This window comes from Mustela putorius, unplaced genomic scaffold, assembly GCF_011764305.1.
Source record: "Mustela putorius furo isolate JIRA1106 unplaced genomic scaffold, ASM1176430v1.1 tig00000640_pilon_pilon_pilon, whole genome shotgun sequence".
NCBI lineage: Eukaryota > Metazoa > Chordata > Mammalia > Carnivora > Mustelidae > Mustela > Mustela putorius.
The window spans coordinates 8216398-8240213 of NW_025421432.1; the positions used below are offsets into that span (position 1 = coordinate 8216398).

A 23816-nucleotide genomic window follows, 5' to 3' on the forward strand; every position below is an offset into this window, starting at 1 on the left:
AGCCTAAATTTCAGCCCATTAAGCTTATATTTTACTTAAAGACAAAAGCCATGCCTTATTCATCTTTGATCTCCATATCTTACCAAGAGGTACTATGATCATTCAAAATATAGTCACTTTCTAAAAAAAAACAAAAAACAAAAAAAAAAGAAAGAAAAAACCATTATCCTGATTCACACCCTACAAATGTAAAGTCTTCCAACAAGTAAAACAATTTTTAATTAGAAATGATAAAAATGTATGGTAAACTACCAAATATTGAAGTACTGCCATGTAGCATCAGATTAATGGCAGAAAAAAGAGCATGGGCTCTCAATCCTATGCATATCAAAGAGCAGATAGATCAAGATCATGAACGGTCATGTTTCTTTTACAAAGTTCTGTTATGCTCAAGTTATTTCATTAAAATGCTCCAAAGAACCAAGGGATAACTCAACTTGAATATTCTCTGAACTCACACTTTTTTTACTTTTTTAAGAGGCTTAAAGAAAGCATACACACTGCACAAAGGGACATAAAAGACTATAAAGCCTGTTTAGAAAAGTTATTTATATCAGGTGAGTAAAGAACGATAGATAAACAAGATTAAACTCAACAAACATGATTTCAGTTTTACAGAACTGATGAAACAGAAAACAAACATTGTCTACAGTGTCTGATTTATTAGTCTCACAGGATTCATAAATACCGTCGCTGCGTCTGAGTTGACTGAAATTAGTCTCTCTCCCCTCAGTAAATTACTTACCATCTACTAGACTCTTCCAGAGGCACAGACTAAGTACACCACTTTGAAGGGCAAGCCACAGCTGCTGCCAGTGATAAATTCAGCACCAGCACTACGGCAAATCTCTCAGGGTGGGCAGCAAGTAAATGAGAAGAGGAGAGGCACTAATTTGTTCTTCTAGTATAGCTTTTATTGCACAGCAGCAATGACTGGTTTACCTCTCTGTCCTCCCCCAATGAACTGTGAACTCAAGGCAATTTGTGGCATTTAATTTTAACCCCTAGCACTGTCTGAAATATGGTAGGTACTTAATATCTATGTTTGATCCTTAAGATAAAAATCAATTTGAAAAACAGGTTTTTTAACAGTAAACAAGGTCAACTTAGAACAAAACCTGATAACCCTACATTTAAAATAATATGCAAGGCATGCAGGGTTAGCCAGGGGAAAGTCACGGCATTCAAGGACTTTCAAACCACCTTGATATGTATGTAACATATACAAACGGTCCTTTCCTTTAAATCATTTCAGACAGTATTAGTTAAAAGGTATTTAAGACTTTCCAATGAGCTATTCAAGGACTGCTACATAGCAATGATTCTCAACCAAGGTCCTAGACCCTTGAAGCTATGAAAAGTAATAATGCTGAGTTTCAATATTTCAATATGGAGTGATACATTTACTTGAAAAATAGTTAGGATTACCCATACTAAATTAAAGTATTACCAAAACAATATGGTAAATCAGGTCAGCAACTACCTCTATGTAAGACATAAAAATCTTACCCAGTTAGGGTCACTGGATAAGAAAATCCTCAACTCTGAATCTACCATCCTTTCTGAAATTTGCAACTTCTACTTCATCTTCAAGATCAACCCACTTCACTCTAGGTTTTTCTCCTGGGCTGCACTGCAACTACTCTTCAAGGTGACCTGGGACTTCTCTTGTTCTAAATCTAAGGGACGTATTCCAGTCCTTCTTATCTAAACTACCGACAACCTCTGCCACCAGTAACCACCCTCCCCACTCCCCCTCACCCCCTGAAATGTTCTGCTGCCTTAATTTCTCTGATGCTCCACTTGCAACCCCACCACACTGCCATCTCTGGCTGCCTGTTTTCATTTTCAACGTTTGTCCTATTCTTGAACAAGTGTCAAGGGAGTCAATGGCGAGGGGCTGGGTGGTGCTGTCAGCCTGACCGTAATTGCTTTCATCTGTTCTTAATGAGAGCATGAGATCAGTTTAGAGATAATAGTTAAAATTTATTTGCATGGGCATTTACAAGGTTTATTTTTTTGTCTCTCTCATAGTTTAGAATTTCACAATTCAATTAAAATGGTAAAACCACACTATAGCCGTCTGGCTCGGTGCAGGTGTGAATAAAATCACCTCGTTTCCTTTTCCTAGCCTGAAACCCAACTCCTATTCCCCACAGCCTTTAGTTTATAAAGAAATATGTCAGCCCAAAGCACAAGAGATTCTATAAATTGATGATTCATCCCCCTCCCTGGGACTGTAAGACAATTACTCTTGCTTTTGATAGCACAGATTATTTGTTTATGCCAACAAAGTACTTAATTAAACAGAGCATGTGATAAAATTTTTAATGCGACTGATCCAAACACAGATATCCTGACGTTCGCTCTAAGCATTTTTGCTTTATGGTCAAGTGTGTTGGAGTCGTCATATCCCAAACCCTGATGATACCCGTATCTCGTACAAGGTTGTTCTAGTTTTGCAAAGTTGCATTTCCACAGTAAGAAACCACAATCCTTCTGAATGCACCACATCCAGGATAAACTGGCAAAGTGCTGGGTCACATACTGGATTTTTAAGATCATTTCCATGCTAATTCCACAGACTTCAGATCAGTGGTTCTCAAACGTCAGCAAGCCTCAGAATCCTGGGAAGGACTTGTTCAAACGAGATTTGCTGCAACCCCCTCACCCCTGCAGAGTTCGGAGTTTCAATTCCGTGGTAGATCAGGGGTGGAGGCCCAAGAATTTACATTTCCAACAGCTTCTCAGGCAAGGGAGATCCTGATGCTACCACTGAAACAGCGTGGACCACCAGGCCCTGAACTACGGCTGAGGAACCAACTGTTGGATTATCACCTTCATCCAAAGTTCCCTGTCAATTAAGTTATATAAGCAAATTACTCACGGCTCCTCGCTATGTTATTCTCAATTTGCATGAACAATTGAAAGCAGACCATACTCTAAAAATATTCTGTGAGCTGTTACTTTAAATTGCTTTGATTTTTAATACCAAGTATACTGACAGCCACTAAAAATAATTTCTTTCATTCAAAGAAATAGGGAGATTCACACTGTTTCATTTTGAGCATGTAAAATGATTTTAAACACCTAAAAGTATTAAATTTTAAGACATTGAACAGAGAACTATAATTTACATACCTACCTTCTCCTACTGCCTCCTAAGTAAACTATCCTTTGTCTTCTCCTGTTCTACTGTTCGATTTAGGCATTTCAAGAACGCTCACCCTAACCATGACAGTTTCCTAGTAAAAGGGAAGCCTTTCAAAAGCTCCAAATTATGGAAAGTTCATTTTATATAATCCTGTACAGCTTACCACTAAATGTAAGAACATATTATATCTCCAGTTATATATGAGAACGAAATGTTCTATCATTTTCTAGTTTCACTGGTTTGAGAATCTGAGCTATAGTCAAGGAAGAGATTTCTAAATTAAAACAGTTTTCCCCCCCTTCTGTTCAGGAGCAAGAAGGCAGTATGAACGCTTGAATGTCACACCAGCTGCTCTCAGCCTACTCCGTCCTTCCGAGCTTCTATCCTGTCAGTTCACAAGAACCTACACTTACATGCTTAAGGAAACAGGATGCTCATTATGTCACTGAACGAGCTCACAAAAATAAAGCTAGCAATATTTAGGGAGGCAGAACTCTTATCTGTAAATTTAACATGAGCTTTCTGTTTTCTTCATTAAAAACTGTAAATTTCAAGGATTTTTTTATCCCAATATTTAAACAACTGAATGCAGAATTAAGGAGAGACACTTTCCCATGTCTTTATCTTCTTTCTCTCTATTTACACAGTCTGAGAGCTGATGGTCTTTTGCAATTTCCAGCTGTAGTTACTAAAGAACAGAGCAGTAAATCAATACCCACTTTCGCAACACATTCAAAGATTCTGGTAGAAAAATAAGGTAAGCTGTATTTTAAGAGGGTGTTAGGCAAGAATCTTAGAGTTAATTCACCAAAGTGCAAAGAATAGTGGAGATCAAGGAACGTGCTGAACCACAAGCACTCCATCCCATCACCCCGAGGATCCTTCAAGCTGGTTTCACACAATTCCTGACCTTCATTCCAAGACTTTGATTTGTACTCTGTGACTGCTCTTCAAGGGTAGAACCACACATTAAAAAATCATTATCATTTGGAACTGTCCTATTTTCAAGATTCTTCTCCAGTACAACTTATCTCTGTTTCTTTTCATTTACACAGAACCCTATGAACACATTCTGACCTCCAGGCTCAAAAGCAGTCAAGACCCCTTCTGATCATACTTGCCTCCCTAAAAAAGCTAAGTTCCCAATGGTCAGTGACTCTGGTTTTGCTCTTAAATCTCACTTCTCTTTTATCCTCCCACTAACTCCCATTCCGTTAATTAGCTACCTCTGAACAGACAGACCGTCTGGCTGAGCAACACCGGTTGAAATTTTTAAGACTGAGTGAGTTCTTAGTTCCACTGGAAACTTATATATCCCATATGATCCACTGATACATCTCTGCCTTCCCTAGCAAGTTCCTCTTTCTCTTCCAAGTCTCCTAAATTACTCCAGCTCTTGTCTCCACCAGGCCAGGAGAGGTCTCCTCCTGACACCTTACCTCCTCGTCTTTGCAAGCCGCGGTGACCCACTGAGCACTGGCTTGTTCACTTAGCCTAACGAATATTCAGATACACTCTATCACAAAAAAGGTGCCTCCCTCTCATCCCCCCAAATAAGCCTCACCTGGATTCTGTTAACCAACCAAGTGATCCTTCCCCACCCCACCCCCTTGCCACACCCCTTGATAAGGTCCATTCTTATTGCTTCCTGGTCACCCTTTCACCTTGAACCCCAGCAAACGGAATCCATCCTCAACAGTCCTGAGCTGGCTGCCTGTGGTGACTGATCTCCGGCTGCTTCTCAGCCCTCATCCACCTACATACGCTTTTGTGTCATTTGCTAGTATTCTTGACTCTCTCCCTTCTGTCGCTTACTCTGTCCTCTTAAGGCCTCCCAGAAATCTCAGCCCACATTCCCCCCTCTTTTTTTTTTTTTTTTTTTTTTTTTTTTAATGGCTGGTTGAATGATCAGTCTTTTCTGTGCAGAAATATTAGGCCAGATCTCCTCATCTACTGCTGGTTCAAGTCTGGCCATAAGGCCAGTGCCAGGAGATGGGACCATGATGGCAGGGTGATGTTTCAGGCTACAGGAGGCTCAACCCACAGCAATTTGGGAGAGAGTACTCCTCTCTGTGACCAGTTTTACCTGACAAGGCTGTGGGCAGGGCACTCACAGACCCAGAAGGCTCATCTAAGCCCACCCCGGGTGACAACCTTGTTACCAACCTGCCTGTTGTCTCACCAGGAGATGACTCTTCCCAGCAGGAACTGGGTGAGCACTTCTGGATACCTAGCACCCCAAACAGACCTGGGGCTCGGATGACACACCCAGGGAATGACTGTAAACCAGAACTGGACCAAACTTGGGTGTGAAATTCTCAGAGACTGTGATTAGTTGAGAAGGAAGAAAAAGGCCATTCCTGCTGCCAGAACAAAATACCACAGACTGGATGGCTTAAGCAACAGAAATTGATTTCTCACAATTCTGGAGCCTTGGAAGTCCAAGATCAAGGTGCCAGCAATTTGGCTCCTGGTGGAGGGAGGGCCCTCCTCCTGGCCCGAGGACAGCTGTCCTCTTAAGAGCCATGTCCTCAACGGTCTCTTCTGAGCCCTGGTCCAGGAATGGGCTCACTTATAGGGGCTCCTCTCACTACAACTTGCTGTGATTGTGGGCAGAGTACATTAACCTCTTTCTGTGCCTCAGTTCCCTTTCCTCTCTTCTCATTCCTTCTAGTCATTGTTCCTTGATTTCTTTCTCTCCGCTGAAATGTAGGCGCCCTGGGCCTTCTGAACTCTGGGAGTGAAGGTCAGTTGGGAGCCACAGCTGCCTCAGGCAGTTAGGGGAGAGATCTGTTTGGGTGTGAAAACCAGATTCTCTGACTTTCCAGGGGAGTTTCCTGACCACGGGTGCAGGGTGATGGGCCATGCTCTTCACTAAGTCAGCTCCTATGTTCCCACCAGTCCCTGCCCCAAAACAAAGGTCCCACTAGGGCTGCCCCCAGGTGCCCTTCCTTGACTTTTTAAAATCACTACTATGCCCTAAGTGAGGTTATCATGCCGGGATCTATCTGCAGACCTCTCTTCCCTCTTGGCAGTGATACCACATGATGACCTACATCAAAGGCCTGGATCAAGCTCTAGGCCTATGTTTTCTACTGTTAACAGATATCTCTATCAGAGTATCTTAGAGCACAAACTCAACCACCAATATTAAACTTATCACAGTCTGTCCCAAACCTGTTCTTCTCTGTGGAGTTCCTGTTAGTTCCAAACATGTCTCAGTAAGCCCTAAGTCCAAGACCTTTTCTTCAAGGAGTTTACCGACTAAATGAGGGATAAAGACAAGCATGTAAGTAACAGAATTAAGTGTTACAGAGAGAGCATCACAAGAGATTTGGTGAATACACAAAGGATAACGTGTTAAAGGGGTATGTGGCCTCAAGAAAGGCTTCACTGTTCTAAATTGAGGCAGAAGGGGGCTGGGGTGGGAAACATGTATAATTTCCTTTTGTAGCATTTGCAAAAAGTAAAATGAAGGAACGAACAAAGGAGGAGACTAGATGGAAGGAGTACTTTCAAGACAGTGAAAGATCCTAGGCGGAGTCTAGTCTATGAGCATCTCCCTTCTGCAGAGGTCTTCAACAGAGGAGGCGTGGATGGGGACAGCTTCTGCATGGATGTCCCGTACCAAATCTGCAAACTTGTCTCACCCATTTGTTGCCAGACTGCTCTCAGACTCCCTACCTCCTTTTTGCTTTGGACAAGTTTCAAATAGCAGTCTCTAACTGTCATTTTCCCTAATGAATTTTGCCTAAGAAAAGCTGGCCTCTTTCTTTTGCCTTTCTATGAACCTCTCCTTCAAGGAACAGTTAAAAGGCCCTCTCTGCTGGGATCCCATTACATGGAATTAGTCTCTTTCTCTCTGCATCTGTAGTCTTTTTCAGATACTACAGCATTCAGTGTGTACTATCACAATTTCCTGTGTGCATGGCTTTCCTTCTGACTGAACAGTCAGCTCTGAGGGCAGGATGGTTTGCTCATTTCTCTGTCTCCTGATAACGACACTACAGCAACAGCACCTTGTCGTGGAAACTACACTGGAGCATGTGTGGCAATGCACTGAAAAGAGTGGTCCTTCAGTAAGGCCCATGTGGGTGCCTGCAAATGGGCATGTCCACTCCAGAGAAACAGAGACTCCGCCAGCACTCATGTGGATGCCCAGATCACCACTGAACAGTAACTATTTAGCAGGGCCACAACGTCTAAGATGTTCATTCCAGCACTTTCCTGTATTTGCTGATTGACCTCGGGCAATTTACCCAGTGTTTCAGCTTCCTCATTTGTAAAATGGGAATAACACCATCTACCCTCTTCATTTATTAGAGGTTTAAATGAATTAATACATGAAATATCTTAAAATCATCCCTGTGTCTTAGTGCCTGGCACTTAATAGTAAACACTCAATAAACTCTATTTGTTATAATTAGCAGTAGGAGATTTTAAATTAGTTTCCAATAAACTGTCATATTCAGCACATATTATTCAATATTTAAGTTAGCCCACCAATACAGAAGATACATAGTACACATCTGTTAAATGAACAGAGACATTTAATTCAATATTTCAATGTGCTTTCCTTACATTTAATGACATCTAATGGTATTTAAGAATTAAAAAGCAAGAGGGCTGTATCACATATCCAGAATTTTGTAACAGCTGATCTACAAATTAGATTTAGTCTATTTTTAAAAATAGGAGAGGGACACCCCAGAGAGGAAAAGGTTTTCTTACAATTAAAATTAGATGATTAACTGTTGAAGATTCTTAGAGACTTAAAAGTAACAATTAAGAAAATTAAACACCAGCCTAGAAAACTCTCTGTGACACAATATTCATGGAGAAACACAAAAATACACATCTATCCAATTATTATAACCATGCAGAATTCACACACTAAATAAATAGACATGAACCAGAAAATAAGAGGAGAAAATTAGCTAATTTGTCAGAGTAACCTACAGATTACTTTCTTTCCTAAATGCTTAGGATGTTATTTAAAAATATAATACTGAAGAATTTCTCTTTACTTTCTTTCCTAAATGCTTAGGATGTTATTTAAAAATATAATACTGAAGAATTTCTCTTCAACTGTTAGGCACTCTGACTTTGATCAATCAGCATTATATTAAAATTCCAGTTAACAAGGAATTTGCCAACTCTGATACTGACCCACAATGTCCTTAACCAAAACGAGGAACAGTTTTTAAAAATTAATACCTATGATCTAGGATATATCATGAACAAAATGTTTATTGAGCAGCAAACACTGATTTAATAATCTTAATAACTTTAATTTTAAAATGCACTATGAAAACTATCAATCAAGTACAAATGTTCATTCTCATACCTTCAGTGCTGGCCTGAGCAGGAAAAAAGAAAAAAAAGACAGAACCTAAATGTAAAGAGGAAAAACAGCACACTATACAAAAGACACAAGCACACATAAAATAATGGAAGTTTCTCAGAACTTCATCACCAGAAAAGGAGCATAATGGTACAGCCCTTTGCATTGAAAGGAAAGGCTTCATGCATTGTCAACAGACTTTGCCTCTCATCATAGGAACTGTTTCGACCATCTGGGAGGAATTAAATTTTAAAACTAGTAGATTAGATTAAGCCATATGAGACTGCTATTTTTACAGATGAAAATCAGTAGAGTATCAGCAGTTTCATATGGTGATCGAGCTGAGCACCCACATCAAGCATCCTAAAAAAGAGCAAAATGGAACCTAGAACTCAAGATCTGACACAGCTGGACAGAACAAGTCCATTTAACTTCATGGAGGGAAAAAACAAAAAACAAAAACACGTAACATTCAGAAATGGACTGGTCAACCAGGAAAACACAGGCACAGAACATCACTAGAACAGAAAAACAAAATGTGGCCTTTCTCATTAAGCACTGTTTAGGACAGAGTATTTTAAGCCACAATGAAATTTCAATAGTATTTGTATCCTGTGAAGAATTATAACATTGATATTAGTTATCAAGAGTAGAACACCCATGCCAGGTACTAAGCTAAGCAATTTACAGTATAACTCTACCTAATCCTCCCAACACCCTCCAGACAATATACTATTACTGACGCCAACTGCCAGAGGAAGTAACTGGTCTGTAAGAGGTTAAGAAAAGCCTGACTCCGTTCAACATTCCAAACACACTATACACTACTTGTGGTGCCTATATCCTCACCAAGCAACCTTCTAATTAAAATGTGGCTTCCCACATGGTAAATCTATAGGGAAGGGAACGTGCTAGCCAGGACTCTGGGAATCTGCTTGCCAAGGCAGGTCTGGTTTTGCTTTACTATAAATTAAATAAATTGACATTGTGATTTTTATATCAATCTCATAAGCCTTGATAATATGAGTCTGACCCCCAAATTCAGTTATTACAGTTTAGATAAACTGGGTTTCAAAGCCTGAAAATCTCAGACTCTTTGCCATGGTAAAACTACTAAGAGCTAATACAATCCCCATCCTGGGAGGGCCCTTTGGAGGACAGTCAATCCTCATTATCCTGGGAGAGGAGATACCTCAATACCATCATTAATAGTCTCTTCCTTTCTGAAATCTCTAGAATACAAAAAGGCAACAGGGAAGGGACAAGATTCTAATCCTGACTCTGCTGTTAACATTTAATCCTGAGCAAATCACTTCTCTCATTCCTTAGGCTCATTTTCTTATGTATAAATGGAGTCGTTATGATCTTATTCCTTTCTTATCTGACACCTGTGACTGCCTATCAATTTCTAGTTTTCTCTCCCCCCTACTTTATCTCTGGGTATTCCTTCTGCTCTGCCCTGCTGTTCACCTTCTGCTTCTGCACCCATCCAAGTCTAGGCTCTGCTACTCTGATCTCACCAGCACTCACATTTAGGACTGTAGATCTGTAATACAAACACTGCCTGTGTCCTCATTATCTGACTACTATGGATTATACAGACTCTAGTATGGTATTTGTATACACGTGACATATGGAACAGTTGTGACTTTGTCGGAAAGACCCTCATGGAATATAACAGTTTTAGGGGTCAGGGTTACAAATGGTTATTAGTATTTTCTTTTCCAAGTTTTGTCTCCTGCTTCTACTCAGTGTGCCTATGAAGCTATACTTTCAAGTCTCATTTCTCTCTCATCTCCAAAACCTTGATGGTAATTTAATTTTTAGTTCTAACCTCAAGCTCAAACCTCAGAGCTCCATTCCTATTACCAAACACCAAATTCCTCTAGACCCAGCCTCTTCCGAACTGGTGTCTTAGGCAAGGCTAATTTATAGTAGGTTAATAGCTATGATGTGAAAAGGTCAACACACTACATAGGTTTCTCTAGTGAGACTTTTCATAGCCTTGCACATTAGTGAATTTACAAGAGGGAAATATTATATGTAGCATTTCCTGAACTTATTTTTAACTACTCTTTTTTTCCATGGAGCACCTATTAATATCTCCTGGAACCAGTGTTTCACAGAATACTTTAGGAAACACTGTTCTGTTCTTTCCTGTTTCAAAGTGTCAACCACTTAAGCTCAAAAGCACCCCTAATTCTCACTCTCCCCAATATCCAATCAGTAGCTAAATTTTTTCCTTCCAAATCTTACCATATTTATCCTTCCTATTCCCTCTATAACACTGAATTGCAGACTCTGTCATACATAAGAGTTATAGATCATGTCTAGAAATAAATATCAGATATGTTGCTATCAACCCCTTAAGGCTGGCATCCTCATGCCAGCCTTAAAAAAGAATGAGTCTAACATCCTGCATAACGCGTCTTTCACAAGCATCCAAAATTTCTCCCTAAAAGTTGGTTGGAATTGTTCTTTATTATGGTAAATTTTAATTCAAAGCTTAAGGAAAGCCATCTCCATGATTAAGGGCAGAACTGGTCTTATGCATATCAGCCATGATTGGGAACTGTTTTATTAAAGCTTCTATTTAAATTCCAATTAGCATACAGTGTATATCAGTTTAGATGTATAATATCGTGATTTAAACCCTTCCACACAACACCAGGTGCTCATCACAAGTGCGCTCCTTAATCCCACACCTATTCCACCCGTCCTCCTCCCGCCTCCCCTCGGGTAACCATTGGTTTCTTCTCTAGTGTTAAGAGTCTGTTTCTTGGTTTGCCTTTTTTTTTCTCTCTCATTTGCTCATTTGTTTGTTTCTTAAATTTCACATATGAGTGATATCATAGGGTATTTATCTTTCTCTGACTTATTTCGCTTAGCATAAATGATTGGGAACTTTTAAATGACACACATAAGAAATGCCAATAGTGTGACTATGGCATGAGTAATCATGGGGGCGGAGTGGGTGTCATATCCAGCACTGGGTCTCCACGTCCTTCAAGATAGAACTAGGAAGTACAGAATAGGGAACAGCCTATACCTAGTTTCTCATTTATTCAAGCACTCAAAGGTGGGTTTTTCTAGCTCTCTGTATACACTGCATAACTCCTCAGTGGGCCTAGTGACCTTGCTGGGATTGGCATGAAAAGAACAGACATTCAAACACTGCTTCCTCATTCAGGGTGTATCTGAGTGATAGCAAACAAGACAGAATCATCCCTTTCTCCGCAGAACACATTCTTCTGGAGGAGATATATATGAAACTATAATTGTACAATTATTTAATCATAAATGTAGTGAATATACATCATTTGATTCTTTTCTCACCTTTGGTTATTCATAATTTGTAGGAAGGAGGGGGAAAAAATGGGCATTAAGCTTATACAGGGCTCAGAACTGCATGCCTCATTATAAACATTCAGAACTGGCCAGAAAATGCAAAATAAACATACAGGATTTGGAGGAAGACAAGGATGGATGGTCAAGGGTGGGAGGGAACCTCTGGCCACAGGTAGCATTAAAACCAAATACTTTGAAAGTGTATCTGACAGCAAAAACACTTCAAAGTATTACCTCTTTGGCTTACTGCCAAATGTAAAAGAAAAAGCACACAATTTTGAATGTTTACTATATAGAGAACATTGTGCTATCAATTTTACATGAAGCTGAATGATTATCATGAAGATAATAACAATAACTAATACTTTCACAGTGTTTTGGTTTACTATGTGGTCCTATGAGACTGGTAATTATTTCCATTTTTCAGTTGAGTAAACTGAAGCAGATTAAGTAATTTGTATAACAAAGGTGGAATTCACACTCAGCTAGTGTGGTTTGCTTCTCACCACTCTACCCGATCTGTATATATCCATGGAGGCACGGTACCTAACTTCTCCTGAGATGTTCACCCACTCAAAAATGCAGCACAAACAACTAGAGATCATTAAGATTCTCTGGGAATTTTAATTCTGAAGGATCCTATGTTTAACAAATCAGGAATTTTCATTATAATCAATATTCACTGAAGCTCATAAAAAACTTATACTATGTTACAAAAATATAAAAACAGGCTAAAAAAGGAAAGGTAATGTCCAGATTACCTACCAAGAAGAGGAAAACCTCAATTTGTTCCAGCAATTAGGCTTATGCTCTCACTTTTCACAAGTAAGAGATGTATGTAACAGTATACAGGGAATACTATTACCTAAAAATGCCAATTTATCTCCTTCAAAATCAAAATATCCAACCCATCTATTCTGAAGAATGACATACTTCTATTCTGAAAGTAGCATGACTAGGAACTCACTCTTTTAAAGATGTTATTTTGAACTTGGAGAATATTTGTGTTACTGCTATATTAACAATGAGCCTTCGAAGAAGTACACGCACCTTTTACCTGTAGAACAGAGTGTCGTCTGGCACAAGGCAGACACTTAAAGGTCCACTGAATGAACAGAGTACTATTTAACTATCATGCTAGGAAAAGCACGCAAATACTCACTTGATACACCAACCACTGTTAGGTAATTTATAACTGAAGCAATGCAGTACTTTTTACCACACTACAGAAAAGTGGCCACCACAAGTTCATGATCATCAAAGTATTTCACATGATCCAACCACTGATTACCAATATCACAAACAGGTAAGAAAAAAAGAGCCGCTTCTAGATTGCCCAGACTCCATTACGATTCTAGTGGTAGGTATACTATGTATCTTCCGGGGGGAGGATACTACTTTTACCTCAGAAGCTCTAACTAGCCAGGATTTAATTTTTTTTTTTTTAAAGATTTATTTATTTATTTGACAGAGAGAGACCACAAGCAGGCAGAGAGGCAGGCATAGAGGGAGGAAGGGAAGCAGACTCCTCGCCAAGCAGAGAGCCCAACACGGGGCTCGATCCCAGGACTCTGGGACCAGGACCCGAGCCGAAGACAGAGGCCCCAACCCACTGAGCCACCCAGGCGCCCCAGCCAGGATTCAATTTTAGGTATAATCATCTCACAAATGATAAAAGGCTCTCAGAAAATGTTACTTTAAGAACACTTAAATCTATATAGGCTGAAAGAGTTATTTTTACAACCTCAGAGATTTACCGTCATCAAAAGGTTTCTTCACTGTGGGGAGGGGGTTCATTAATAGCTGTTAACTTCTAAGGCAGCTAACCCATTACTTGTGGGTGGCTAGCATGTAAAACACGAAACCCAAGCTGTGGCTAGAGAGAGAAGTGCAAGGATGGAGAGCCTCCCCGTCTCCCCCCTCCCACTGCAGGAGCTCTCAGGAGGTTCTAGAAAGTACAGGGAAAAAAAGGCTAAAACCAAAGGTATTCCATTGACTCTCAACAATAAATAGTTCCTGAATTCACCTGAGACGCACAGATGCACAGCAAAAGAAATACAGACACGGTCTACACAACTTATGGTGGGCACAATTACTGGTGATCTACTTCCTCAGACTATGTGTGTCAGCATCAGCTGTAACTGCGTATGACTTGGGACACTCATTTAAAAATTACAATGTCCTGGAAAAGATCTGAAAAATAAGCATTTATTATACTTCAATCTTTAAGTTGAGAAGAGTGTTTCTACTTGGCTGTTTTGTAGATATGATTTCCATTAAAAGAGTAACAAAGTGGTACACAAAGTTCGGGGAACACCAAGTCTTATCTAGGACACCATATTTACTTGACCAGAAGTATAAAAGTGGCAAACAGATGCAACTTATTCATTTTCATACCTGTTGCCACATTCACATAAAGCAAAATGTTTTGGCTCCCACACGTTTACGGAAATTACCCTTCTAAATTCATATTTTTAAAACAATTATAATCCCCAGATTTACACAGTAGTCATTTTTAATTATTATTATTATAGAACAGAAACCAAAGCGATGTGTTCTTGCTTTGCTTTGTATTTTACGGTTTTGAATAATGATCTCTCCTTAGAAGAAAACTCTGCAAGAACCAGTATCCATTACGGATCAAAGAAATACTGAGAAGCAACGCTCTCTAAACCAAACGCCACCGCCGCGGCCATCACCACCAAACCACACCAAACCTCCCAATCACAGCACTAGTCGGGAAAGTATTTCACCATTTTGAATAGTAACAACTACTTCACACACCCAATAGACCAGGAAGGCAATACAAGAACCAGCAGACAGAAGCTTTCGTTATCACTGCCCAATGATACTGAATACAGACCCCACAGGATATTAAGCACCTTGTATTTTTCATGGATTCAGGGCCCCGCTTCTGAGATACTCCTATGCAGAGCCCAGCTGTTTTGAGTGATTTATCCACAGGAGTTTAATTTCAATTGTGTGCTGGGAAGTGGGAGGCAGTGATTATACCCTCCCCAAATCTTTCTAGCACACTAATGAACATTTTAAGAAATCGTTTCCAACTGAGATTAATTTGCCCTTCAAATATTCTCCTCCTAACTCACTAAGGGTAATATCTGATTCACCGTATCTTAAATGGAAGAATGCAGGACCGAGAATGTAACGAAACTTACGTCGTACTCATTTTAAGACTGAAAATGCCACAGAACAAAGGTACTTCCTCTACTATCTTCAAAGGAAAACTGTACTGGAAGGAATACTACTTACACTTCCTTGAAAATACATGAAGCAATTCCTTCCATTCTTTTTGTACTTGCTTATCTCTCCTGGTACCACACTGCACCAGTGCTCGTTTCTTCTTCTCTATCAGAAAGTCAGATGTGGCTATTCATAATTTCACCAGGAGTAGACTATCAAGTAAATTATATGTTCATCCCGTTCCCTGTTTTTCCATCAAAAACCTAAATGAAAATATAAAAGACAAACAATTTTCAAATGCCACAGCTAGGCAAGATCTCATACTAGATGGAAGACTACACAGGCTGTGTGCGGGGCACAAAAGGGAAACAAGGTCAGAGTGTATAAATGTTAGAGCCTGTGCTTAGACTTCTTCAGGGGGAGAAAAGCCACATACAGATACAGAACAGAGAAATCTTAAAACAAAACAAAAACCTTAAGGTTTTAGTTCACTATAGATTCAACCTAACCCTGCCTGGTTACCATTACATTAAGTAAGGAGTGAAGGCAGCAGTGGACCTTCAACATTTCCAACTGAGGAAAAGCATTATTTGCCTGAAGAGGTCTTTGATACTGAAGAAACAGCCAGTTTTAGAACACCCGGTCATATATTCATGGGACACTGGGCTGCTTCAGCACCAGAAGAGCTCCCTCTTTGTGTGGGTCAAGAGTCAAGGAAACTTCATGGTGTCATTTCTAAAGAAATCTAAATACAGACACTCTTATGGGAAAGCACACAAACCATACTATTTAAAAGACAAGAGCCATCTTCATGTTTTCTGGCAATCAAAGAAAAGTACAGGTAAATGCAACTCTTCATTACCTAATTCAGAGGACTGAATATTAAAAATTTATTTTAAAAAGGTAACTGATTAGAAAACAACTTTCCTAGTTATAGTTACAGAGAGACTATTATGTACTTATCCTTACGCTGAAATCTTCTTCCTTTAAAAAAAACTTTACTTCTACAACCCATGGATCAGAGATGCCGTAGGTAAGAGGTGACACTTCCCGCTGAATTAGCCCTTCACTGAGAGAAGTGGAGCGGGGTGGGGGCGTTACACTGCTGTTCCTATCAATAATGAAACATTAAATTGAAATGAAAATTACACAGACTGGTATAACTTCCATTCATTCCTCCAAATGAGTGCTTACTGAGTGCCAGGCAGTATTTTAGGAACCCAGAAATCAGTAGTGTATAGGGCCACGTTCCTGTCCTAATGAACCTTGAATTCTAGCAATTCTGGGTCTCCTCGGTCTTCTGAGAATGACAAGACCTAAAGAAAGTGTGCAAAGAAGGAGCACTACTTTAATGTGGGTAGCAAATGGTATCTGAGAATGTCCCCAACCATGACAAAGCAGCTTCAATTCAGTGAGGAGTGAGGAGGGAGAACATCCGTGATGGAGGAACAGGAAGGTCTGGAGGTAGGAACCAGGCTGAACTGCCCAAGAGAGAGAGGGAAAGCCTTACTCCTCCTCACCTCTATGCTGGCAATCATATTATTTCCGTCCAGAATGATCTCTGCTCCTTCCCTCCTTCGTACTCGTGGACAGAGTACGAAGCAGACACCCTGGCGGAGAAGCTGGGAGAGCTGGAAAGGGCCAGGTACTGAGCGAGGGGCCTGCAGGCCATGGCAAAGAGTCTGATCATTAATTACAATGAGCTATGCTTTGATATGTGTTTTGAGATTACTTTTGCATCTTCAAAAAGTGGACCCTGGTACAGGGAGAGGTAATGAAACTTTTCACTAGTTTGATCCATTTTTTTCTCATTAGGTGAGGAAGTGGAAGTAGAACATCTCTGAAACAGTGAGGAGTTAAGGCCATTGCACCAGGCAAAAATACTAACCTACTAACTGCCCCACCTTCCCACACAAAGTAAGAGTTTATGTGAAAGACTTCATCAGTGAATAATGTAGATAAATAGGGTGACTTGTGACCAAAAATAAAGGTGACTAACAGGAGTGCCTTTTTTTTTTTTTTTAAAACCCCATGTTTCAAAGCAAAGTGATTCTACAATGGAAATCAATCCCTTCATGGAACACAGGATTAAATGATGTGACTCTCGAGGTTTAAAAAAGCCATTTTTTAAAAAAAAGTGGCCGTTTGACCTCCATTTCATGTTTTCTTCTAGCGAGTGGAAAAAGAGCCTGTCAGTGACTGACATGAAGAAATGGCTCAATGAATAATGAGCCTGCTAATTAAGCCTTACTCCTCCTCACCTCTATGCTGGCATTCATATTATTTACCCTCCAGAATGATCTCTGCTCCCGCCGTGAGTCTTACACATCAAAGCCTGTTTAAAAGTACTGCTAGGGAATCAGAAGTGCTGAAGATACAGTAAGATTTCTTGCACCTTCTCCAATCCATTTAAGACAATATAACAGCTCTAGGACTCAGAGCATGCCCTCCGGACACGGGAAATAGGAAGCTATCTTGTGTCTGTCTTACTAACACAAATCAAGGATTGCCTTAAGAAGTGACTGAACCTGTATCCTGCCAGAAAAGCTCAGTATCAGCAGTGCAAAAAGTCAAAATAATTTTGGCATAAATTCTTAAAATTCGAACAACTCTGGAAGAAAACATCTGCAATTTACATATTCTTCAAAGGTGCCTCGTTCACGTATTTGCACACGTGCTGTGGTGAATACACAAGGCAGCGATCAAAGTACAGTATTCTGTCAAATCAGGTGTTTTACAGGGATGATGTATCAAGTTCTTCCCTTGCTAAAGCAGCTACCAAGCACCACCCACACTGACACTTCCCACTGCATACGGCTACTTCCACCCCTGCCTTGGTTTACACTCCTAAGTAGATCCAAAGCTGCTTACACCATTAGAACAACAACAACAACAAATCCTTGTTTCAGGCTCTCAGAGGAAAGTAAACACTATGGGAACCTTCAAACCAAGCTCAGAGGAGGGCATTTTGTTCTTTAACTGGAGTCAGCCTAAATTGCCTACAGCCTGTTTTTGCAAGGGCCAAGGCTAAGAACTGTACTTTTTAAAAAATAGGTTTAAGGGATTTAAGACAAAAAGGGAAAAAAAATTCCATAAAGACTGGTCATGCACTCGAAAGTTTAAAATATTTCACATCTGACCCTTTTACAGAACACTTTTGTTGATCTGTGGTCAAAGGCAAGCGGTTCTCAAAACTCGCTGTGTAACCAAATAATCTAAAGAACTTCAGTATAAATACAGAGACCTAGACTTCACTCCATACCCGGAGAATCAGTCTCCAGGCCCAAGAATCTCAACTTTAAAAAGCTCCTCTAGAATGTCTAAGTCAGGAGGATAATGGTAGCAGCCTCAATACCAAACTCTCTCTCTCAAAATACAAAAATCACAGAGTGCAAATAAAACCACACATAACCCTCAGCATTACTAGGAGACAGAATACCACAAACTCTGAATTACCTACGAAGTAAGAAATAAACACCAAATCAAACAGAGCTCCCAGTGCCTTGCAAACTATGGCTACACCACACAGGAGAGGAGACGCTTAAGAGGCGCAATGGAAAAGAGAAGGGACCAGAGGACACAGATGAAGCACAGAAAACAAAAATCACCCAGAGTAAAAGAAAGTTTGATATCATCAGCTACCTAGGAGGAGACTGAATGGGACCAGCAATGGAAATGCAGGCTCAAGGAAAGCAGAGAAACAGAGAAGGGAGGTGCGTCATGGGAGATGTGGCAATGAAGGAAAAGAAGGGAAAATTAAGGATCCTGCAAAAACCAGAGAAAAATACATACAAATTCCCACCCAATTTCTTCACTACTGCCATCATCCATTAAAACAAAAACAAAGGAAAAGAAAAAAACCAAAACTTCCCTTCTTTGACTTGAAGGCATTCACAAACTAAGATGTCCACAAAATGCCTAGGAATAGAAAGGGGGGGAAAAAAATCAAACCAATTCCATACAAAGCTACCAGAGAAGGGAAACAAAAAATGCAAATCACAACATTTCAGCTGACAAACATTCACTCCACAAAACAACAATGATAACACACACCAAAAAACCATGAAATAATAGAAAACTGTAAGGCAGTACTTCAAATTGAGTTAAATACCCTCAAGCAAGTATTTGGAGATATTAAAAACAAATATTACCTACCACCTAAAACACAAAAACTAAAAACAGAAATGAAACAAAAATCCAGGAAGAAATGCAATGAGAACTGATCAAGCTCAGAGATGGAATAAGAGGGGAAAAAAAGAAAACTTTTTTGAAATGAACAACAAATTACAAAATGTTTGATGAAGAATGGATGTGAATGAAAATCTAACAAGAGACATGGAAGGAAGGAAAATAAAAGAATGAAAATGAGATGAATGAATAAAAAGATTCAAAGAAAGTGTCTGAAACATAATACGTGCAAGAGGTCCAACACTGTATAACTGGAGTCATTTACGAAAACAAAGGAGAAAAATACTTAAAATTATAACCCAAAAAATCTTTCTGGAAATTAAAAAAAAAATCTAAATAAGCATATAGAAAGCAATCGATGTATATCTGGGAAACATAACCCCAAACAATCTACTTCAACACATGTCTCAGTAAAAATACTTAAGTTTAAAGACAAAGTGAAAAAATCCTCAGGGGCAGGGGGAAATATCAAATTACTTTAAAAGTAATAAAATTAGACTTCAAATAAAAGAACAAAAAACTAAAAAATATTCTCAAGAAATTTAACAATATAGGAGCCAAGGTTTCCTTCAAATATTAAGTCTACAAAAGGAAAAAAAACAATTTCAACTGTAGAAGAACCCAGGAATACTATATACACATGCCTTTACTAAAAAATTTACTGGAAGATGGAACTTGATCCAAGAGATAACAGAAGGAGCATAAGCAAAAGAATTAACGGTGAGCATTCAACAGACTTAACTGTGGAATAAAGACAAAGGTAAGAAGAACATGGTTAAAATAATAGAATGTATGTGTTACACATGCTGACGAAGTAGAGAGAATATACAAATACACTAAATAAAATGACAACAAAGGAAACTACTTCGTGCAGAAAAAAATTAAAAAAAAAAAAGACTGAGACCTTCTATGTAAATAAATCTGAAAACCTAGATGAAATGGCTACTTCCTCAAGAAAACACAACCTACCAAAACTGACCACAGCAGAAAAAAAAAAAAAAAAAAAACTGCACAAAACAGAACCAGGTCCAGAGGGTTTCACAGAGCAATCTCACTAAACTTTTGGAGATCAGCATCCCAAGACTACATAAACTGTTTCAGAGCCTAGAAAATAAAACTTCCAAGTTTCTTATGAAGCAAGTATAACACTGATGCCTAAACCTAATGAAGACAGAGTAAGATCACACACTAGTATCACTTACAATTTTTTTTTTTTTTTTTTTGAGAAAGAGAGTGGGTGCATACACAGGGAGGAGGGGCAGAAGGAGAGGGAGAGAGAGCTTAAGCAGGCTCCTTGCCCAGCACAGAGACCAGTGCACGACTCTATCTCATGACCCTGACGATCATGACTGGAGACAAAATCCAGAGTCACATAGTTAACCGACTGAGCCACTCAGGCACCCCTGGTTATAGTTATTTTATTTAGGACTTCTTCAAACTCCAACACCACATATTAAGGGAAAAAAATACACCATGATAAAATGATACTTATACGAGGAATGCAAGAATACTCCAATATTAGAAAAGCTAATAGCAAGCAGAAACAAATGCATACTTACCATGATCATGATGTATACAGATTCTAAGGTCAGTAAATTGATGGGAAAATACTAGAGTCATTCAGTATATGGTCAAAAACAAATGCCCACTAATCCATTACTATTTAACATTATTTTGAAGGTATCAGCCAATGAATTAGACAAAATAATCAAAGAATGGGAAATGAAAAATAAAACAATCTCTATACATGACATGATAATACATCTGGAAGACCCTAGACTCCAGAACTAAAAATCAATGAAAACTAACTTAATGGGGCACCTGGGTGGCTCAGTCAGTTAAGTGTCTGCCTTAGACTCAGGTCATGACCTCAGTGTCCTGGAATCGAGCCCCGTTTCAGGCTCCCCGCTACCCCTAATCCTTCCCCTGCTTATGGTCACTCTCTCTCTCTCCCACTTGCTTTCTCTCTCTCAAATAAAGAAATCTTACAAAAACAACAACAACAAAAAACTAGAAAAACCCCCTAACTTAACAATGAAATAAATGAATAAGGGTTAAAATTAATGCCTTCCACATACATAACTAATAACCAAGTAGAAGATGCAAACCCCATTACAACAGCAACCAAAAAAGATTGAAAATACTTACAAATAAACTTAAGAAATGTTCAAAATCTACATTTTAAAAAAATCCTGTAAAAACACTCCTGAAAGCAGTATAGACCTGAACTAGAAAGACATCCCTTAGTCATGATTAGGACATCTCAATGTTATCAAGATTTCCGTTTTCCCTAAATCAATGTGTAATGCAATGTGATCCAAATAAAAACAAGCTCTTTTCTGGAACTAGACAAACTGATGCTAAAGTTAAATGCTAAAATAAACACACAAGAATAATCAGGAAACCACACTAAAGGAAGAACTATGATAGGGAGATTAACTCTACCAGATATTAAAACGTACTGTAAAGCCTCTATGAATAAAAAGAGCGAGGTACTGATACATGAAAAGCACAAAGGACTAGAAGAGAAAGTCCAGAAACAGGCCTAACTACACACTGAAATTAGTATATAATAATGGTAGTAACTCAGATTACTTGACAGGGAGGGAAAGCCAAGAAGAGATGTTTTATAAATAGTGTCAGGACAACTGGACAGTTAGACAAATGTAAAGTTTTATCTATCTATCCCTAATACCATATGAACTCCAAATGGATCAAAGACATAAAACTAAATAGAACTAGAAGAAAACTCAAGTGAATCCCTCCATAATTGGAATGTAAGAAGTTTCCTGACTATGACTTAAAATTCAGAGGCATTAAAAAAGAATAAATATGACCACAAAATTAAACTTCTACATGGCAAACACAACTTAAGCAAAGTCAAAACATAAATAATAAACATGAAGAAAGTATCTGCAACATCACAAAGGGCTATTTCCCCAATTAAAAAGAAATGTTTTAAGTGGGAAAAAAAAATTCCTATAGAAAAATGAGCAAAAGTCAGACAGTTCCCAAAAATATAAAAAGAGCCCGTTAAAAACAGGGAAACGTCGCCTATAAGAGAAATGCAAATGAAAACTCTAGTGAAATACCATCTTTTATCAAACATATTCACAAAAATTCAAAACCTGGGAAATAACACTTTTTAGGCAGGGTCCCGGGAAATAATGAATTCACCAGCAGTGTATGCAGAAGGTCGTGGGGCAGTTCTAAAACACAACTGCAAATTTTTTTTTTTTTTAAAGATTTCATTTATTCATTTGACAGAGAAAGGAAGCAGGCCCTCCCTGAGCAGAGAGCCTGATGCGGGGCTCAATCCCATGACCCTGGGATCATGACCCAAGCCGAAGGCAGAGGCTCAACCCACTGAGCCACCCAGGCGCCCCACAACTCCAAATTTTTGACACTAGTTCCTTGGAGAAGTGGGGTCTGCATTCCTACCCTTGAACAGGGCAGACTCTGGGGATGCTCCCGCCAAGAATACCACCAAAGTGACACCTCTGGACACCAAGCTAAGTCATACAAGGGCACATAGCTCCTGTGGCTCTCCGGAAACGCTCACTCTCCTGACAGACCCTCAGACAACCGAGGCTGCCCATTCTGTGAAGAAGCTACAGCCGCACTTGTGACAGACCACATGTGCACGTGCTGGCTGACAGTCTGAACTGAGCCCAACCTCAGCCACCTCAGTCCGGGCTGAGTAAAGAGGCTGCCATATAATCACAGTCCCACCCTATCACCCAGTGATGACAGACCCCCCACCCCCCCACCCAGTGCAACCTCCATGTGCAGAAAAGCCAAGATACCCTGCTCTCCTCTGCCCAAATTTTTCATCTAGAATCTAGGACTGTAATAAAAAGGACTGTTCTATGCAATTAGGTTTGGTGTGGGTTTGTTAAACAGTAATAAATAAGCAGAACATAGCACATCCCTATGGAAAGAAATCTGATAACAGCTAATAAAAATACTATTATTTACCCTCCATCTCAGCAATCTTGCTTCCGGGAGTTTACTTTGAAGATATACCTTAAAGACAGGAAAACACATATGCACAGATCTATTCACTGCGGCACTATTTATAACTTCAAAATGCTGGAAACTACCTCAATGTTCAAACACAGGGGAGTGGTTGCATAGAGAAGAGCACATACAGCAGAGAATCATGCAGCTATTTAAAAAAAAAAAAGAGGAAGAGTTCTGCCAGCCAACATGGAGGGATCTGCAAGATACATCAAGCGGGGGGAAATAAGCAGAGCACAAACATACACCATGTTTTGTATTAAGGAAGAAGAAATAAGAAAACATACGTAAGTCTGTTTATTTTGGGGAAAAGAAACAGAATACACCAAAAAACAAGAAAATTAGTTACTTGCACAAAGGAGGGGGGGACTGCTGAAAGAAAAAAAGAATTCTGAGTGCACATTTTTTTTTTTAAGATTTTATTTACTTATTTGAGAGAGACAGAGTGCATGAGCAGTGGGGGGAGCAGCAGGAGAGAGAGAAGCAAACTCCTTGCTGAGCAGGGAGCCAAATGCGGGGCTTGATCCCAAGACCCCAGGATCATGACCTGAACCGAAGGCG

The 23816-nt window shown here is 39.4% G+C and overlaps 1 protein-coding gene across 8 annotated transcripts in view; it reads right to left on the reverse strand.

Annotated features, from left to right (window-relative positions):
* Nucleotides 1–23816, reverse strand: part of ATP2B1 (ATPase plasma membrane Ca2+ transporting 1) — a 123857-nt gene that overhangs the window by 76965 nt on the left and 23076 nt on the right. Inside the window, exon 1 of one of the 8 annotated variants that reach the window (XM_045082978.1) lies at nt 15117–15261. The exons of the other annotated variants lie outside the window; for them this stretch is intronic. The gene's annotated coding sequence lies outside the window, so the exon portion shown is untranslated. Of the gene's footprint in view, nt 1–15116; nt 15262–23816 lie in introns of those variants that run through there. 8 annotated transcript variants of the gene reach the window in all.